Source organism: Grammomys surdaster, unplaced genomic scaffold (assembly GCF_004785775.1).
Source record: "Grammomys surdaster isolate TR1022 unplaced genomic scaffold, NIH_TR_1.0 204, whole genome shotgun sequence".
Classification (NCBI taxonomy): Eukaryota; Metazoa; Chordata; class Mammalia; order Rodentia; family Muridae; genus Grammomys; species Grammomys surdaster.
In genome coordinates this window covers 335,781-356,531 of record NW_021604649.1, presented here as the reverse complement: position 1 = coordinate 356,531, position 20,751 = coordinate 335,781, and the positions used below count along the sequence as shown (strand labels likewise).

General features: G+C 37.7%; 1 protein-coding gene and 1 pseudogene across 1 annotated transcript in view; one reads left to right on the top strand and one right to left on the bottom strand.

The window, feature by feature from the left end:
- The window catches only part of Shroom4 (shroom family member 4), a 199,826-nt gene that overhangs the window by 12,716 nt on the left and 166,359 nt on the right, over positions 1-20,751 (bottom strand). The gene's annotated exons all lie outside the window — the stretch shown is intronic.
- On the top strand, positions 7,346-7,703 carry LOC114624066 (annotated as a pseudogene).

Below are 20,751 nucleotides of genomic sequence, written 5' to 3'. Positions count from 1 at the left end.
TCTGACATTATGAATACATTAACAGTGGAAGATATTATGTATAGATGATATTATTTATGTAAAAATTCACAATAAGTGAAAATGCAATACCAACAGTAAGAAAATTCAATAAGATGTCCAGATATAAGATGAATATACAGAAATCAACTTTCTTATACATACAACAATTAGAAAATGTTATGGAGAGTAAGATTGTATTGTACTTGGCACAGCAATTAAAAAGATAAAATATCTAGAAATAAACCTAAGCAGGAAATATTGTGGCCCTACAGGCAGAAAACTAGAAAACTTTATTAAAGGACATAAAACAATATGTGCATGAACGAAAAGACATACAGTTTCCTAGCAAGGATGACTCAACACTGTAAAGATATCAAATCTATCCAAATCAATATATAAACTTAATAAATTTGCCAGCAGATGTTATTTTTAGAACATTATTCTAAATATTATATGAGAAAATAAAATTTTGGTGGTTACCATGAAAAGTAGCAAAGAGTCCTAAGGGAGGACAAAATATGTTCTAAAGTTACAGTAAATAAAGTAATCTCACAATCAGAGAGGTGGATTCTTGGTATAGAATACATAATACTGGCTGGAACTAGTTGCATATACCTGTAATCCCAACATGTGGGAAGGAGACTGAAGCAGGTGGATTGCCACAAATCTAAGGCCAACCTGGCTTTACTCTAAGTAAGTAATAAAAACAACAAAACTCATAGAGTGCTAAACTGGTAAATTAAACTCAAACCCTGTGAAATTTATGCTAAGCTAGGAAAGATGGCTCAATTTGGATACAGTTTTGGAACAACTAGAGAGTTATTAGTGATAAAGTCAAATCTCTGTCACTCCAATTAAGTTCACGCACACACATAATTTCAAATGTAAAAAAGACATTATTATAATTCTAGAGGAAAATAGAAAAACACAAGAAAAGCTTTAATCTTAAGATTAAATTCTAATGTAAAGTCATTAAATACATAAATAATCAAAGAAAGGTAATATAGTTGATTTCCAACAAATTAAAAATTTATGATGAGAAGAATATCAGAAACAAAACCAAAAGGTGATGATGATATGCTGAGAAAATCTGTTTGTTCTCTATGCAACTAAGAGTCCAGTGCCTTTCAGGGGATGGAGCAGAGATGGAGGGAACAGCCCAACTTGAGACCCATCTCATGGGCAAGCATCAATTCCCGACACTATTAGTTATACTCTGTTATGTTTGCAAACAGAAGCCTGTCATGGCTGTCCTCTGAGAGACTCTATCCAGCAGCTGACTCAGACAGATACACACACCCCCAGCCAAACAGTGTATGGAGCTTGGAGACTTATGGAAGGACAGGAGGAAGGATTGCAGGCCCTGAAGGGGATAGGAACTCTATAAGAAGACCAACAGAGTCAACTTACCTGGACCCTTGGGGCTCTCAAGAGTCTGAACCACCAAACAAGGAACATAGGCTAGACCTAGTCCTCTCTGCTTATATGTAGCTTGGCCTTCATGTGGGTCCCGAACAACTGGAACTGGAACAGGAGCTATCCCAAAAGCTGTTGCCTTCATGTGAGGATATGCTCTCCTAGCTGGGCTGCCTCATCTGGCCTCAGTGGGAGAGGATGTACCTAGCCTTGCAGAGAATTGAAATGCCAGGGTGCGGGGGCTGGATACCTAGGGGGCCCTCACCTGCTCAGAGGAGAATGGGAGGGGGTGGGGAAAGGATCATGTGGGGGGTGACCAGGAGGGGGCATCGAGTAGAATGTAAAGTGAATAAGTAAAAACAAATTAAATTAAATTTAAAAAAACATATATGTGTCTTTGATGTGTGCAGCACACTAACTAACCCATAATAGAAACCAGCAATACAACAGTGAAAGAAAAAGTATTATCATTCATAGCAAAATGAGGATGATTTATCAACATAACAGAAAGTGTTTAACCACGTGTAAACTTTTAAACTACATATACAAATGATAATGAACCATTTTAAAATAAGAATTTATAGGGTGTAAGAAAACAGGTGATCTCTTGGTGGAAGTGTAAACTAGTGTCGTTTCTACAAAGGTCATCTGTAAAGAAAGGAGACTCAAGATTGCTTATCATTTGACCCAGCAATTCAATTTCTAAGGATTTTACATATTTATATATTATATGTATACATATATTCTATGTTTATATTCCAACATGAACTCAGTTGGATATGTATAAAAATATTCATTATAGCTTCATGTATAATCACAATGATAGAAATATTCTAAATGTCTTTCTATAGGAATTAAAATAAAATAGAAAGAGTTAAATATGGAATACTCTATAGCTGCTCAAAGTAATGCAATTGATCTGAGTACAACTTACACAAAAATCTGTAGAACTCTCACAAAAATAAAAATCAAGATATAGAATCAAGTGTACAAAAACACACACTAGTTTTTTGGCACACTAGAAACTTCCAAGTATTTGGTGAGGAACTTGTGGTGGTTTGAATGAAATTGGCCCCCACAGTCTCATAGGGAGTAGGCATGGCCTTGTTGGAGGGAGTATGCCACTGTGGAGGCACACTTTGAGGTCTCAGGTGGTCAAGCCACTCCCAATGTGGCATTCACTCCTGCTGACAGTGGATCAAGATGTAGAACTCTCAGCTCCTTCTCCAGCACCGTGTCTGCCTGCACACTGCCATGCTTCCTGCCATGGTGATCATGGACTAGACCTCTGAAACTGTAAGCCAGTCCCAATTCAATGTGTTCTTATAAGAGTTGCCACGGTCATGGTGTCTCTCCGCAGTAATAGAAACACAAAGACAGAGCTGTACTAATGGATCTAATGTAATATATGCAAGTATATGACAATGTAATGAGCATGTGATATGTGTGGGTAAGTATACGATACACTTGGAGAATTTTTCTTTATGAATTCTGTTACTATGTACAATCAATATACATCTATAAAAAGTGGAACTAGAAACTCAAAATATTTAGTAACAGTCTAGGTTAGCATAAAGCATAAAACTGATGTTATATACTTCCCTGCCTGGAGCCTAACGTATTTGGAAACACACAACCCTTGCTGTGTTTTATGAGGCTCCTGTCTCACACTTCTATTCCTTGCCCATATATATTCTGCTCCCTTTCTATCTCATTCTTTCACCTTCCTTTCTGTGACTTGTCAAATTCACATTTAATTATCACTTTCCTGAGAAGTCTTTTTTGATTCTCCACTCAAGTATGGGGCCAAGTGGATGGTCTCAGAGCCCATCAAACTTCCTAATATAGTACTGCTTAGCTGCCTACCCCTTAATCATGACCATTCTGAAGGTGACAGCCATGGCATGTTCACTACAATATTATCACCAGGATCCAGAAGGGAATCTAATGCACAGCGAGTACTCAGAAATTTCTTTATGATTATGGTAAAATAAAAGTCACATCTATTGTACTCTAGCACCAAGGGCAAAGCCACTAAGCAAAAAGAACAATAAATAATAGGTAAACCAGAGAGTAGCTTCCAACTTCTTTAGAATCTAACTGAGGTGTATGTGTGCTGCTGGTGGTGGGGGGAGTAGTATTTAGCATGTGGCTGTGTTTGCATAGCAAGTATGCTAAATTCCTAACTTCTTTAGAGTGCTATAAGCTAATATAAATTACTAATTTTATCAACCACATAGTGCTCTCTAACTTTACTACTGTCTAATGACTTCTATGGCAGTCTAGGATCACAACATTACTTCTAATGTGGTAGCTGTAGCACCTGTGCTGTGATTAACACTCAAGTCTAGTGAAGGCCTTCCTTAGCTACACATCTTGAAAAATAGGATGCTTCCAAAAGATGCTACATCCTACTTGTCTGAGTTAGGGTTTAATTGCTGTGAAAAGACACCATGACCATGGCAACTCTTATAAAGGAAAATATTTAATTGGGGCTGGTTTACAGTTTCAGAGGTTTAGTCCATTATTATCATGGCGGGAAGCATGGCGGGGTACAGGCAGACATGGTGCTGGAGGATAAGTTGAAAGTTCTATATCTTGATCTGAAGGCAGCATTAAGAGACTGAGTCATTAGGCCTGGCTTGAGCTTTTGAGACCTCAAAGGTCATGCTCTAGTGACACTCCAATGAAGCCAGACATACTCCAACAAGGCCATACCTCTTAATAGTGCCATTCCTAATGGCCAAACATTCAAACACACGAATCTACAGGCTCCATTCCTATTCAAATGGCCATATTCCTTGCTATGGTATGGATCTGGAATCAGCCTCAAAAGCTCATGTTATAGGTTTGGTTATAACTTTGGTGCTATTAGGAACTGGTGAAAATATTTAGAGGTGTTAACTAGTAGGAAGTCTTAGGTTGCTGGACATGTTCCCTCAGAGGGAATTTCAGGACTATTAAGTTTTACACCGAAACATAAGGTGAACAGGCCTTCTGCCACCATATATTGTCTTGCCATGGGCCCAAAGTAATGGAGCCAGTGGGTCAATCTTCAAAACTGTGAGCTGAAATAAAACCCTACCCACTTTCCAATACTGGGTACCTAATGCCTGAAGATTAGTGAAATATTAATAATCACTGATACTTTCGTGGGTCCCTTTTCCTTTGTTTTGGTGGAGAGGTCGGTGTTTTCAGAAAAATTAAACCATCTCTCCACTGCACTTTTAAACGCTTGACTCTAAGCCCTTCCCCATTTTATTTTTGTCCAGGTCACCTCAGTTTCTCAAGTCCAGGTGTTAGTGTCCATAGTATTTTGTTTATGTTTACAGTTCTTGATTTTTGTGAGTCAAAATGTATTAACAAATTAGTAAATCTAAGAGATTTATGAGTAAACAATAATGCTAGTCTCTATCAGAGGTACATGTTCTAAAACTTCTTTCTGGGATATGATCCAAAAGTTGGACACTACTAGCTTTGGACAGCAGTCTTAATCAGGGTGACTCCTAATCAAAATTATCCGGGAGACTGCTTACATGCAAATATAGAGAGCCTTGTCCATAATTGGGATTTCAATCTCTGCGGTGGATGCTAGGAACCTAAATTTTAAACAGCAACTGAAGGGATTCTAAGCATATGCTTCCTGAACCACAGTATAGAAGCAAAAAGCCAGGGTGAAGTTTGGTAAGGGGTTGCTGTTGTTGTTGTTGTTTGGGGGTATAGCTGTTTGTTCCAATTAGGCTGGATTTGAAACTAGTCATGCTGTTCCTACTCCTCATCATATATACCGAATTGGTAATTCCTACATCCTGTGCTTGTATCTCTCCCCCTTCTCCATCTTGATTTCCAATCTAGACCTATGCAATGCAGTGGTTTCACACAACGCATATCACTTTCATCATTTTCTTCAATTATTAAAAGCAGAAAGGTGTGGTGGTGCACATCTTTAATTCCAGCACTCAAGAGGCAGACTCAACTGGATCTCTTGTAAGTTCAAGGCTAGCCTGGTCTACAAAGCAAGACAAAGCAAGCCCAGGACAGACAAGGTTCTGTTATACAGAGAAACCCTGTCTCCAAAAAACAAAACCAAAAACAAACCCAAAAATAAACAAAAACCATGGAAAGGCAGGGACTATGCATGATGTTCTTATCATTGATCATGTACAGCAGTATTTGATGAGACCTTGTTGTGGGTACTCCTTCCTTATCTATAAGCATATCTGCTTCTTCTCCTCTGATGTAAGTGGCTCTTTAATGCTCAGGATGGCTCTCTACACCTCAAGCATTGGAAGACCAGTTCTTTTTATATTAGGGCTGATTTATACTGCAACAATTTACAGTAAGTAGACTTTTTGGAGCATACCGTCTCCAGATAAAGTTATGATACCATAAATTAGTATAGCCAGAGTGCTCTCTGAAAGCATGCTCCTTTCTTCCAACTGACTTTTATTTTATGTTGATTACCAGGGGGTTAAATGATACAAGGATGACCAAAATAATTAGTTTGTTCATTTCTGAAGTAAACAACTGTTGTATACCTAGTCCTCTGACTCTTCAGACTGCTCTTAAACCCAAATTTGCTTTAAGAAATTACTGGATTTTTTTTAAACCAGATGACAAAATTGTCTTTGAGATGAAAGACAATAAAATATCCTGAAATAAACCCAACCAAGAAGATGAAGAAACTCTACAATGAAAATGTGAAACCTTTGAAGAAAGATAATGAGAAATACACTGTGGAAAGACACTCTATGTTGATACATTGATAGAAGTAATGTTGTGGAAATGACCATCCTACCAAAAACATTTTATACGTTCAATGGTTCAATGTAATACCAACCAAAATACCTACAATAATATTTATATGAAAAGAACCTACTAAAAATCATATAGAACCAGAAAATACCCCAGATAAATAATTCTGTTCTGAATAAAAAGAATAGTGGTAGAGGGACTGCTGGTCCAGACTTCAAGGTATATCATGGAACTATAGAAATAAACAATATGACAATAGCATGAAAGCAGACATGGGGACTAATGGAATAAAACAGAAGACCCAAACATGAGTATTTGGAGCTGATATTTGACAAAGAGGAATCATCATACAATAAATATACTATTTTCAACAAATGGTGCTGGGGAAAACTCAATGTTCTCATGCAGACAGATGAAATTAGATCACTATTAATCACTTGGCACAAAAATTAGGTCCAAGTGGATCAAAGACCTCAATTTGGATCCCAAAATACTAAAACTTCTAGAAGAAAACACAGGCAGTACCCTACAAGGTATGGATGTAAAAGAGACTTTTCTGAACAAGACTCCATTAGCCAAAGAGATAAGGCCAACAGTTATCAAAGCAGGAGCCCATATAACGCTTCTGTGTAGCTAAGGAAACACCAACCAAGTGAATGGGAGGCCAACGGAATGGGAGAGAATCTTTGTCATCCATACATCTGACAAAGGATTAATACTATCTAGAATATATAAAGAACTCAGAAAACAAAGAGGCAAAACCAAAAAAATGACCCATTCAAAAACTGTGTTGAGGACCTGAATGGAGAGCTCTTAAAAGAAGAAAATAATGGTTAAGAAATACCTCCAAATAAAATGCTAATCATCCCTAGAAATTAGGAAAATGCAAATAAAAACTTCAATATACCTTACTCAGTCAAGAATGACAAACATAAACAAAACAACTAAAAACAAATAAGGGAAAAAGAAACACTGATTCACTATTGGTGGGAATGCAAACTGGCTTAGCCACTATGAAAATCAGTGTGGAGAATTCTCAAGAAAGCTAAAAATAAATCTACTGTGACCCAGCTATATACTACTCCTTGGTATGTACTCAAAGGATTAGATATTCTACAATTAAGATTCTTGCTCTTTTTCTTTTCAAGGAGGCGGCTGAGTGGCAGACGCCAACATGCAGATCTTCCTGAAGACCATCACTCTTGAGGTCGAGCCCAGTGACACCATGGAGAATGTCAAGGCCAAGATCCAAGACAAGGAAGGCATCCCACCTGACCAGCAGAGGCTGATATTTGCCAGTAAACAGCTGGAGGATGGCCACATCCTGTCTGACTACAACATTCAGAAATAGTCCACCCTGAAACTAGTGCGTGGTGGCATCATTGAGCCATCCCTTCGTCAGCTTGCCCAGAAGTACAGCTATGACAAGATAATCCACTGCAAGTGCTATGCATGCCGCACCCCTTTCTTACTGCCATAAGAAAAAGTGCGGCCATACCAACAACCTGTGCCCCAAGAAGAAGGTCAAATAAAGCTGGGACCATACCTGGCCTGTAACCTTGGGACCAAATAAAGTCCCCTTCCATCAACTGGAGCAGAAAAAATAAAAGATTCTTTCTTAGCCAGGTTCATTGTTGCCTGATCTGTAAGAGCTAGGAAGTAGAAACAAGTTAAATGTCCTTCAACAAATGAGTAAATAATGAAGATAAGGTACATTTATGCTCTACCATACTATTCAGCTGTAAAGAAAAAAGGAAATTATGAAATTGGTACGTAAGGTGATGGGCCTAGAAAAGATTCTAATAAGTGAAGTATTCCAGACTGCTCCCATGTTGTCTGTCCAAATGCTGCATGTTGTCTCTCGTTGGTAGTTTCTAGCTCCAGATCCTCAGATGTGAGTGTACAACATGGAATAAGAATAGAAACCAGGAAAAGTATAAGCAGACAGATGATGGAGGCTTTGGGAAAGGAATAGCAGGAATCAGATGATAGAAAGTCAGAAATAGAATAATGAGAAGAGCTTCAAATGGGAAGAAGGGGAGGGAGATCAAACCAGAAGGAGAAGGAAGGATGTGGGACATATAACACCAATTTTGTTTGAGAAAGTCTCAACTAATCATATTATTTTATAATTGCCTAAAATTATTCAATCATTTTCTCTTTCTGTGTGTACTTTCTCTCTATGTCTCTGTCCTCCCCCTCCCCGTGTGTGTGTGTGTGTGTGTGTGTGTGTGTGTGTGTGTGTATGTGTGTGTGTGTGTGTGTCTGTTAAAGGACGTTAACCCACTTGGACTGACAGTATTCCCCATTAAGAATAACAGACTAACAAAAACCATAATAACAAGCATGAGAAACTTCCTTTGACTGTCTGTCTCTGGTAGTCCAAGCAACTCCTAAAGTAATATAAGATTATCAATGTAGTCCTTGGTTATCTCTCCGGGCTTAGGGGTGAGACCTTATCGCTACACTTAGGATACAAGACCTAGATGTTCAAGCTGTATCTTACCTGAAAGCCTCTTTTCTCTGATCTAGATTCATGGTTTCGGAAAATACTATCCAAACCTATGAACCATAACAAGGACTATCTTGGCAAGATATGCATAAAGGTATAAGAAATGGTACTCACATATCGGTGGCAACCAACAACTGTCTAGTTGGACTTAGGGCCCACAGAAGAGAACTCATGCCTAGCACTGGAAACCTAGCCAGCTTCCTGGGGCTAGTGAGATTATGGATCTTAGAAATGATCTACTACCACAACTTTGCTATCTACTTGAGGCTGGGGCATGGGAGGGGGTTGAAGATAGTATCTGGGAGGGACAAAGTGATGAAATTCATTTCCAATGAAAATACATTAAGAATAATTTTATTGGCTCTTTGAGAGTTTTATACATATTTTTAGATCATATCCCTCCCTTCTCCCCCAATTCTTTCCAGATAGATACCCCATACCCACTCAATTTGGGTCATTAAAAAAATACACCAATGTGTGTGTACAGCTTCAATATACTTGAATGTGTACAGTTTACTGGAGTGTAGTGAACTTACTAGGGGCTAACTTGTTTTTTATCAATGCTTCCTTTTTAGTGGATAAAAAGATGGGTGGATGAATCTATAATTAAAATCTTTGAAAAACTAGGACATCCTGGCTATGTAGTCATTTGGCTGAGCTGGGAGCCTAGTTCTGGTTTCTTGACTGTTGAGCAAGGAAGGCTGAATATAACTAGGAGGCAACACTGCCTAACTTCCTAGATATAAAAAAGGATAGATATAAACACTGTTGACAATTACAGCTCTCATGGGCTATACTGTGCATTTTGCCCAGTTCTATGCGGTAGCCCAAATCAGAGAGCTCACTCTAATAGTGATACTATCTACTGGGAATCTTTCTATGTATCACAAAGCATTTCTAGACCATTTTATATAGTTAATCTTCAGGAAGGTTTTTGTGAGACATGTATTTCTGAGACTAAGATATCTCATTCAAAGGCATGCATCTTCTAATGTAAGAAGACTTTGAAAGTCTTCTAGAATTCAGATTCAAGTTTCTCTCACAATACTTTCTGCTCTACTCTCCTGCCTTCCTAGCTTTGGAAACGGATAGAATGTAAATTTGTAAGTATCACAGACCAGGGTTCTTCTCAGCATCACTGCAGCACAGTGAGCCAATAGCCTTCCATTGAATTATGTTAAGCACAAGCCAGGAATATCGACCTGTAGAGGTTTTAATATTGAAAGGCACAGGACTTATAATTTGTACAGGAATCTGTAATGCTACTTTGGGACAAAGTAAGGATTTTCTGCTTGGAAGGCAGGGGTAGTCACTAATGGGCAGAAGCTATAGTTTCTTGCTTCTCAATGCATACTGAGCCCTATTTTAGCTTTTTGAAGTACGTAGTGTAATCAATTTTCCCAATAGCCAGTAAAGAAGGCAGCATTATCCAGTTTGTAGCTAAGAATCCTGAGGATAAAAGGACAAATCATTTTCTTAGAAAGTAAGAAAGAAGAATGTCCCCAGGATCTTGCTCTGGGGACAGTCCCATTGAAGGAAGGATTGCTAGAGAAGGCCAGTACATTTGCCTCCAGATATCTCTGAAGACTTTATTCAGCTCCTCACTGAAGAAAAAGGAAGCATGAAATTAAGCAAGGTTTTGTTGACACCAGTTAGGAGGTTATATGGCCATATCTCAGAAACAAAAGCAAATGACATGCCAAAGCTTAGGCTGTTCTCTTTTCCTTCTTGGCACGGGTTGCCCTTTCTTCTGACAAATACATTTTCCTTCTTTGTTAAAAACGTTACGGGGATCCAATTGAAAACTAAGAGCAGTACTGTCAGAGACGGAAAAATCTCCTCCTGCCTCTTCCTCCAGTCTTTTGAAGTTTTCTTGCTTGGAAATTTTATTTTTAAACTTACCATAATAGCTTGGCATTCCAGGATCATGGTAGCAAGAACATACAGGGCCAATGTCTCTTGCCTTTCCCTTCCCCACACAGTCAAGAGATAAGACTGCTCCAAGAGAAACAGCCACTCCCAGGTTATTATTGGAGGAAACATTTTCAAGATCCAGGAAACAAGACCAAAGGAGGCTACGAAGGAGAAAGGACCCAGAGAGCTTACTGTTGTCATTTCTCCCTGACCCTGAGCTCACAGAAACTTCCAGTTACTTTAAGCCTTCTTTTTGTCCTCCAAGAGGTGAAAACAAACTGCCATTCAATGAGCAAAACCCTTGATTTGATGGAAATGTCATGAGTAAAGCATAGATCTACACCCCCCTGCCTAAATGACTCCAAATTCAACATATGAAGATATCAAAGATACAGACATTACACTGATAGACAGGACATGTAAGTTTTTCCCCTTCCTAATAGGACACTGGTTAGATGAATAGAAATAAAAAGGTCTCAAGAAAATTATGAGAAGGAATCAGATAATATTTTTATGTATGTATATAGGAAGAGGGTGGAATACTAGGTCATGGTAGTGGTTCCATATGTGGAGGTTCATGACGGTCTGGTTAGGTATCCCTTTGGATGTCAAAGTTCTGGATTTAAATAAGCAGAAGTACTTACTACCTGATAGAGAGTTCTAGCAAACCAAATTGTAGTCAGGAGTGTAGTCAAGCATGCCTGGTGAGAACCTATCTGTCATTGATATACGAATGTTTGCAAAGCCTTTGATTTCAAACTTCCCAGGACTGAATGAAGCCGATGTGGTCTGCTACTTAAGACTTTCTTTCCATTTTTTATTACGAATTCCAACACTTTGACACATACCCAAAGCACACTTATGTTCTTTCAAGTCAAGCTAGTTACATTTAATCAGATTTTTTTTCATGAATTTCCTTTCAAATTAAACACATGGTTTAGTGCTTACCTCTCTGGGGTAAAGTAACATTATTACATTATTATTATTACACATCCCGATTTCTGTGAAAAATTCAGTATTTGTATACCTGTCATTGTTAGTGACTGCGCTATTCTGGCCCATCATTTATGATAGGATACATTGCTAAGCCTTTTCAATGACCACAAGTAGAAGTAGTATAAACATTTTTTGAGAAATTAACTTTATCTTTTGGATTAATCCCTTGAGGGTATATTGGGACAGCATATGATGAGTAATGCATTCTTGTCACATATTTCCAGATGTCCTCTAGGAAAACTGAACCAATATATACTGCTTCCAGGAAAAATAAACTATTTAAACATGCCTTGCCTAGGTAGGATTTTATAATTTTACTTATCATTTCTACAAATTGTTGAAAGTTTAATAAGAATGCTATAATAACTTGAAATTGATTTTATTTATATTTCTTTAATTGCTATAGAGGTTATAGTTTTCCACTGAATGATTTTTACAGTTTGCTTTCCTTGGGTGTAAAATAAACTTCCTGCTAATTTTCTTTGTCCACTTAAAAAGCTAAGTCTTCAAACTGACCTTCTCTATCTATACCCATTCTTTATATATTTTGGACAGGCAACTGTTATCAATAATGTTGTTCCCAGGCATTTCCCTCATTCTGCAGCTTAGCGTTTTATTACATTTTGTTGAACAAAGTTTTTTTTCTAACTTTTTTATATTTCAACCCATCCATCTTGTCTCTAATGACATCTTCAACTTAACAGCCACAGATTTATCTTATATTCTCAGCTGGAATAAATACGTTATTCCACTGCTTTACCTTCTAGCTAGAATGTGCTGTCAATCTAAGTAAGGTATATGATCTGTAAGTTAATTATCCTTCATTCAGATACCTTAAATCATTCAAATTTCTTAAAGAAATTAATTTTTAAAACCAGCTTTTGTTTGTTTCTAGTGTGCTCCATATTTTAAATTTAGCTTGTTTGTTCATAGAATCCTTTTAAGACGTTGTTTGGCATTTAAGGTAACTATTATGTATCTGGTAATTGTCACTTTCAGACTGACAGCACAAGTCCACTATCTCTTAAATCTGAGAGGGCAAGTCCACTATCATGATAGATAACGTCTTTTTCTAGATTCATTTCACTATGGATTTGACAAGTTCTATAAAGCACCCAAGATGATTCTAGTTGGAGTACATTACATACTATGTATACTAGTTATAGTATGTAAGATTTGTATCATTACCTTATAAATTCTTTGCAAGCTGAAGCAAATTGCAGATACGTATTTATTTCTATTGTTATTTCTCTCATTGGAGTAATTTTCCTTGATTAAATGTTGTGTACCCAGTGTTGTATTAGCACCCATGTGTCAGTACTTGAAATATTTACTTTGTCACACTTGTAACAAGTCTGACATGCTTCTAAAGATTACAATCTTACCTGTAAGGGCTTCCTGGAAATTGACTATTTCTTATGCAATCAGATTCAACTATCCATTTTCTTCTACTCAGTCAGAAAATAGGAAGTGGATCCTGGATCCCCCACACCCAACCCAAGGTGGTATAGGATACAGAAAAGGAAGAGAATCCTCAACAGAGAGTTGAAACAACTACACAGAGCTCTAATTTTGTCAAATACAATATAAACCCATGGGTAATGGGCTCTGGAATAAGATGACTGTTGAACCTTGGGACTGTGACTTTAATCTTCTTGTGAGTCAGTTGTCTAATTGGCAAAACTATGCCTTGAATAGTAATAATCACACAAGTCCATAATAAATGATAACACAATTTATGTAAAAGGGGTGTAAAAAGTAGTAAGCACTCAATAAGTATTAGCTATCATACCTTTGTCTTGTCATTATTAATGTAATGATCTCTTTCCTTCTTTGAGTTTCTTCCTTAGCATTAGGTTCCTCCAGAGTGAATTAGGTAAAATAAAGTATACAATGTTATTGGAGTTAACCATGGCCTTGTATATAATAAATATATACTCTGAAGTTACATGCAAAAAGGAAAACAGATCCAGGTAGGCAATTACAAGTACAGAAATCCAAGAGAGATAATCCAGAAAAGAATATCTGTTAGCTTTGAAATACCTATAATTATATAACCTTTTCCCCCACTAGATCTACTCCTAATGTCCCCCTCCTACTAATACCAAAATGAGTTTGCATTCTCTCTGCATGCAAAGCCAGTAACAACTGAGAGAAAAGACTAAGAATGGAAGTACTTAGAATTATCTGCTCCGAGGCAGATAGTGTAGCTTAAGATTATACTTTTGATTCTCCCACCTACACACATCATTCCAGTTGTGACAGAAATGACATAACAAATGTGAAAGTGCATGCATGTGGTACTAAGAGAAAGTGTGGGGGAAGGCTCCATCAGGACTTTTCCTTATAAATGGCATATCCCCACTGGGTCTTTTCTAGTCCTTATCTGAAAACAAAACAAAACAAAACAAAACACAAAAACCCAATAACCCTTTCCTGTATCTTACTAAGTTTTAAGGTTAGCATATAAGGTACTCTGTCCCATTATGGCATTTCATACACGTATAATTGTAGTTTTCTCATGACTACCCTTTATTACCATATCCTTTGTACTCCCTCTCCACTGGTCTCCCTCAAGTGCCAACTCCAGCTATTTTCACATCTATCTATATATTGCTAAATGTAGAGTCCACATATGAGGGGAAATGCAGTATTGGGATTTTTCTCTTCCCCTTACCCTCTTGTTCTCCTTGCCTCTCTATTTAATACCTTCTTTTCTCTATACAGTATCCTACTTTCATGTTATATAGAGAGATACACACGAACATATATGTATGTTCAACATGAGAGTAAACATGACAATTGGCTTTCTGAATCTGATTTAATTCACTTAACACTATCATTTCCAGTTCCAGCGACTTTTCTACAAACGGCATAACCTTCTCCCATTATGGCTAAATAAAGTTCTAAAACTACCTCTAACTCTCTCCTCTTTCTCTGACTCTGTCTGTCCCTGTCTGTCTCTGTCTCTCTGTCTCTGTCTCTCTGTCTCTCTGTCTCTGTGTCTCTCTCTCTCTCTCTCTCTCTCTCTCTCTCTCTCTCTCTCTCTCTCTCTCTCTCTCTCTGTGTGTGTGTGTGTGTGTGTGTGTGTATTTTCTTTATCTGTTTGCCTGTTGGTGGACATCTACACTGATTTCTTATCTTGCCTCTTGTGAATAGTATAGCAATAATATGGGTATGTAAACATCTTGGCAGCACGCTGATTTGGAGTCCTTCAGGAATACAACCAGTTATTGTATAGCTGGGCCATGTGGTAATTAGATTTGTAAGCTTTTGAGGTTTACATACTTGCCTGAGATCCGTAACTGTGATCTGCCACCTCCATTTTCAGCACTGATATTCTTACCCTCTCTTTTCATCTCTCTTTCATATTTTAAATTTATGTAGCTTCTGAGATCTCTAACAAACCATCACTTAAACAACTTGCTTTCAAAACTTATCAGGTGTCAAAATGGCATAGAGGGCTCAATATAACACAAATTGTTGACCATTTTCTAATTCACTAGGTCTGGGTGGGACCTCAGACTTTCATTTCTAAGAAATTCTTGGATAACATTGAAGTTACTGGGCCTGTGACCATGTTTTGAGAAAAACTAAATTAAAGTGTTCCTAATTTCTCTTCTTTTCCCTAGCCAGTTTCTTTTAAAACATTTCAATGTTAAACTATTTCTAACCATTTTAATCACTAATCATCATCATCATCATCATCATCTAGTGAAAAGAAGTGGCCCTTCCCCCCCCCCCATGTTGTTGGTGACAATGTAAAATGGTGCAGCCATTCTGGAAGACAGACAATTCTTTTAAAAGGTCAATATAAAGTTACCATATAGAACAGAAATATACTCCTAAGTATATGCTAAGGATAACTGAAAACATACCTACCTAGAAAATGATATATAAATATTTATAACAATAGTATTTGTAACAAAAATTAAAAGCAACTACAAATATCTCTTAGTCGATGACTAGATAAAGAAAAAGTGATCTCATGTTATTTGGCAATAAAGAAAACTGAAGTGCTGAAATATGCTACCATGTAGATGAATGGCTAAAATACCATTCTAATTGATGGACATGAGACACAAAACCATGTGTGTTATGTGATTCCATCTAAATGAGGTAAACAGAAAAGAGTAAATCTATGAAGACCGAAAACAACTTAGCAATTGCATCAGGTTGAAAATGGGAATGGCAAGTGACTGCCACAAATAGGCATAAGCGATCTTTGCAGGATGGCAGAAACACTGTAGAACTGGACTGTGGTAATGATTACACATCATTACCAAGCACACTCAAACTGTCTACTCAGAATGAGTGAATTCATAATGACTGAAGATGTTTTCATTTCTTCTTCACAGAACACCATTACAGGCAATCATGCCATGTATTTTCCATACCCAGTAGTTTGCTAAATTTGCTTTCCTGAAGGAACCTTATGACTGCAAACTGTCAAAGTCCATTATTGCTGTCTTCCATGATGGCAGTACATTGACAGATAATTCCTTCTACCACTTCTGCTTTATAACCATCTCCCCCTCATCTTATCCTGACTGGATGTTCAGCAAGCACCCTTTAAAGAATCTCCCTGTAAACCTCATTAATTTCATCTCTAACATCTCGGTTCTAGGCTAGCATCTTCTCCTCTACATCTCCTCCCTCTCTGGACTCTCTCATTTATGTCAGTAACTTCTCAGGCTACCAGGATTCAGCTAGTTTGAACTGTACCCTTTGTTCCAAAGTTCTAGAACCAGTTTTCTCTACTTGTCCTTCAAAATGATGTCTTGTAGTTGTAAGCAAATAATCTCACATTAACACATGAAAAAATGGTCAAACTAGAATGATCAAGGCAAGCAAATTAAGGTGATTAGCAGGTATAACTGTTGTGTTAGGAAAAGAAAAATTTTCAATGATGGCCAAATTTGGTATAAAGAACTATTGTAGTATATTGCAGATGATAATGTAAAATGCCTCCTGAGGAAATTTTGTTAAATCTGTAAAAGGTCTTAAGAATATTCATATACCGTGACCTTGTAATACAAATTCCAGATAGTAGATTCTTCAATAATTGTTGTAGAGATAATTGTTTTAATGAGAAAATTCAAAATGAGAAAAAATCTATAACTATTCAAAATTTTCTAGATAATAACTTTATAGTATAAAAACTTTGAAGACAACTGGATTATTCAACAATTTAGGAAACACTAAGCAAATTACTATACAATAAACAGATGAAATATTCTATAGCTGTTAAAATTATAATTATTGAGGAAGCCTGAATGAAAATTATTTATCAAATAATGCTTAGTGTATCAAGATACAAAAGCTCATTTGCATAGTTATTACAACTATGCCAGAAATAATCATCACACCTATAGAAAAAGCCAACAGAAAATAGGTAGTAGAAACAAGGCTACTTCTTGAGCTTAATTTTCTGTAGTGCTGCTTCCATAATGAACAATTATTTTTCTCCCAGAGCACCACACACATTTATCTATCTTTTGTTTTATACTTCTACTGCACCTCCACATCTACCTCCCTTGTCCACAACACATTTTAATTCCTGGATGACTGCCCATCTTGGTTACCCTCCAACTCATTCAGTTTGCCAATGCTGCCAACTTGCCTAAAATGCCACATTTATCAAGTCAATGTGTCAATAATTTTTAATTTGAATTTATTTGTGTTTGAAAATTTTTATATAAGGAATTTTAGTCATTTCCCAGGTCCCATTCTCCTCTTTCATAGCTTTGAATTTATTTTGAATTGATATATATCTTAAGTTGTAGATATTAGTGGAGTGCCAGGTATTGCTTGATACATGCATACAATGAATAATTGTATATATTTGATATGATTACATGGAATGATTAAGTCAGGATAAACATCTCTCCTCAAATATTTATCATGTCTTTACGGCAAAATGTTCAAAGCTCCCTTCTAGCTTTTTCAGATGTACTGTTAGTTCATTACTGCTGTCTGTAACCACCACATCATGCGCAGCACATCAGAGCTTCCATGTGCTAGCCAATCAGAAGTTAGTACTCACCAGTGATGCGTGAACAAGACTTGCAATCATGTTGGTCATCCTATCTAGCTCTCCAGACTTACCTATCCTTGTCTGAATTCTATCCTCCTTAATTCTATTTCTCTCTTCTGATTGTTGAGCATGCTCCGTGTCTTCTTCTCATCAGCATGACTAAGATTCCTAGTGTTAAGTTTTGATTGGAAGGGTTTCTCTATATATACTCATTTGAGTCTCCCAAATATTTGATGTTGTTGTTCTTATTCTATCTTACACAGAAGAAGAGATGAAGACAGTGACAGAGATAAGAAAGAGAGGAGAAGGAAGAGTCACGGAGAGGGAGGGTGTGGGGAAAGAAGCACATGAACATGGATCTCAACTCAAGCAGTATTAACTCCTAGGCCCTAACTTTAGTAGTAGGGTTGATTCCTCCAAGACACCTTGCTTAGTCTCCTCCCCTACCATCTTCCAGTCTTCTTATCCTCCCTTGAACTGATAAGTTAAAAACACACACAGTAAATAATTACCATGGACTTGGGCCTAAGGTTTCTTGTTGAAACTTTGTGCCCTTTTGGAAACTTTAGTAAGGAAATCTTGCTTAAAAGCTGAGCTGATCCCCTTACCAGATCTGATCCTGAGTGGATAATTCACCCTCTCTGAACCTCAAATCCTTTATTTGAGTTAGCAATTCTCAATGTGTGGTCCTAGGACGACCTGTGTTAGCATCACCCAAGGATGTCAGTTAGCAGTGCTGATTTTGAGCCCTACTTCCCACCTGTGAAATTGGATTTTTCTGGGGTCCAACTAGCTCTCATGTTTCAACTAGCTCTCCAGATGTTTCTGTTGCCCACTCAACCCTGAGATCCCACACCCTGATCTAATACCTACCTGCTGGAATTGTTAGGACGTTCTTCCATAAAGTTGTGCAACCGAACTCATAGCACATAGGTTGTTTTGCAAGTAATAATGTATTATTACCGCTGCTGAACTTTGTGTGGGCTACTCTTGTTCTGCTCAAGCTGTGGGCAGACAATGCTTCTCACTGCTCTTTCACTAGTAGCTCCCACTTTGCTAAGCAAAAGGCAGTACACATGCTAAGTTTTTAGTAAGATTCTTACTTCATGGACAAGTGAGTAGGAGAAGCATTTTGAAGATTGGTACGATGTAGAACACTGTTTCTGAAGTGAGACTATTTAGGCAGAATTAACTCACCAGCTGAAGGGCTTTAGGCAAATGAATGTGTTTATGTGTGCCTCAATTGCTCCTCTATATTGTATGGAAAAGAAACTGAACCCACACTGATTATACCCACTCTACAACCTCACAGTGATAAATGCAGTCCATGGTGCTTAAAGCATATAACTGAGTTATTTACTGTCTTGGGGTGTTGCTTTATGATGAAGCACTTGCCTAGTATGCACAGGATCATAGATTCTTTCCCCGGTGTTGAAGAAATTAGAAAGGGAAAAAACAGGAAAATGTTAGTTAGCATTATTGTTTCTGTGTCTTTTCACCCATGTAGTGGTAAGTAGATTCTATTTCTTCTTTCGACCACCAGATGATAAATACCACTTGCAAAACCTCTCTGTATTAAGCACATGGAGTAAAGTTATGCCCAAGGTATGGTATCTTCTTTTAAAGGTTTCAATCTAATAATATATGAAATTTAACTGTGTCACTAGATTAAAATAATATCCCCAAGGACATAGTATAAACCAGTCCAGAGCTTTTGGTGGAGGGAGGCTGATCAAGACCAGTGAAGAAACAAGTACCTAGAACTTGGACTCCTGAGACACTCTATTGAGGAACCTATTTGCAGGCTTTCCTTTTTGGATCCTAACGGAAGCAGGTGAAATGGTGAGTGGGATGGGAGAAGGAAAGTTGGGGTCAGACTGTCTGAAGTCTAACACTACCATTCACTATCTGTTACCTCAGTTAAATTATATAACTTCTCTAGAGCACATTTATAAGACAGGCAGCAAAAATGCTGTAGAGAGGAAATGTTAATTCGAATGTAGTCTGATCATCCCATTGACTGACAGTCATAGATGATTAATAAATATTGGGCATCATCCCCTTTCCCACTGTAGGAGAAAATGAGTAAGTTTCTTCTAAATAGTAGATTTTCCACTAAGACCCATAAGCTCAGTATCCCTGGAGAGTTGGCTAGGTTTCCAGTTCAAGGTATATTTTTCCTCTTGTTGAATGGGCCTTACATCCAATGAGAAAGCTGTTGATTACCACCATAGCTAACTGTAGCTCTTATCCTTCAGCAAAGAAGCTTCTGATTGGCAATCCTCAGGGAGGAGCCCCTAATTGGGTATCCAATACCAAGCAGTCATGCCTGAAATCATATACATGCCAGCAGCACTAAATAGACTCAGAGGGGCGCATTTAGACATTTGTGTGTGTATTTGTGTTTAACAATAATAATAAGAGAAAGACAGTGCATGAATAAGGGGAAGCACGGAAGGGCCTGGAAGGAGAGGATATGGGGGAGTTGGAAGGAAGAAAGAGAAGGGTGAAATGGTATAGTTATATTGTAATTGAAAGTAATGGAGTATAATGTAGACCACCTCAAAGAATTCTGGACTATTTAAGGGCCAGCAGATTCTTTTCATGTCTCTTAGTGCCTTCCCTTGAAGAATAGGTACAGCTTGCAACCTTCGTTTCTGTCTCCTTTTTTACTCTGGAGATGGAAATTGGACTCAAAATCATAGACAACCCTTTTCGACTATCTGGCCTGAGAAAAACTGGCTGAAAGGGCATCTGCTAAAGTGGGAGAGAGGGCGGGGTGGGGGGAGAGATTTGACCAGGCAAGCAGCAACCCTGAAAGAAAGTGACTACAGTGACTATCCACAGCTCTGATTCACCTACAGCTCCTCATCTCTAGGGAGTATGACTGTTGGCTACCATTATCCACAATTACAGGAATTAGACACTCTGTCCTATGCCAAGTAGTTCTTTTTTTTTCCTTATTCCAAAAACGTTGGACAAAGAGCAATGTTTCTCTGTTGACGCCAACTGCTTGTGGCCACTAGGAAGACAAACACAGATCAGGTCTTCTTTCTTGTTTCAGCACAGTCTGGTTTGCTATGTCCTCAGGCATATCTAGACATGGCTGCCTCAGACGTAT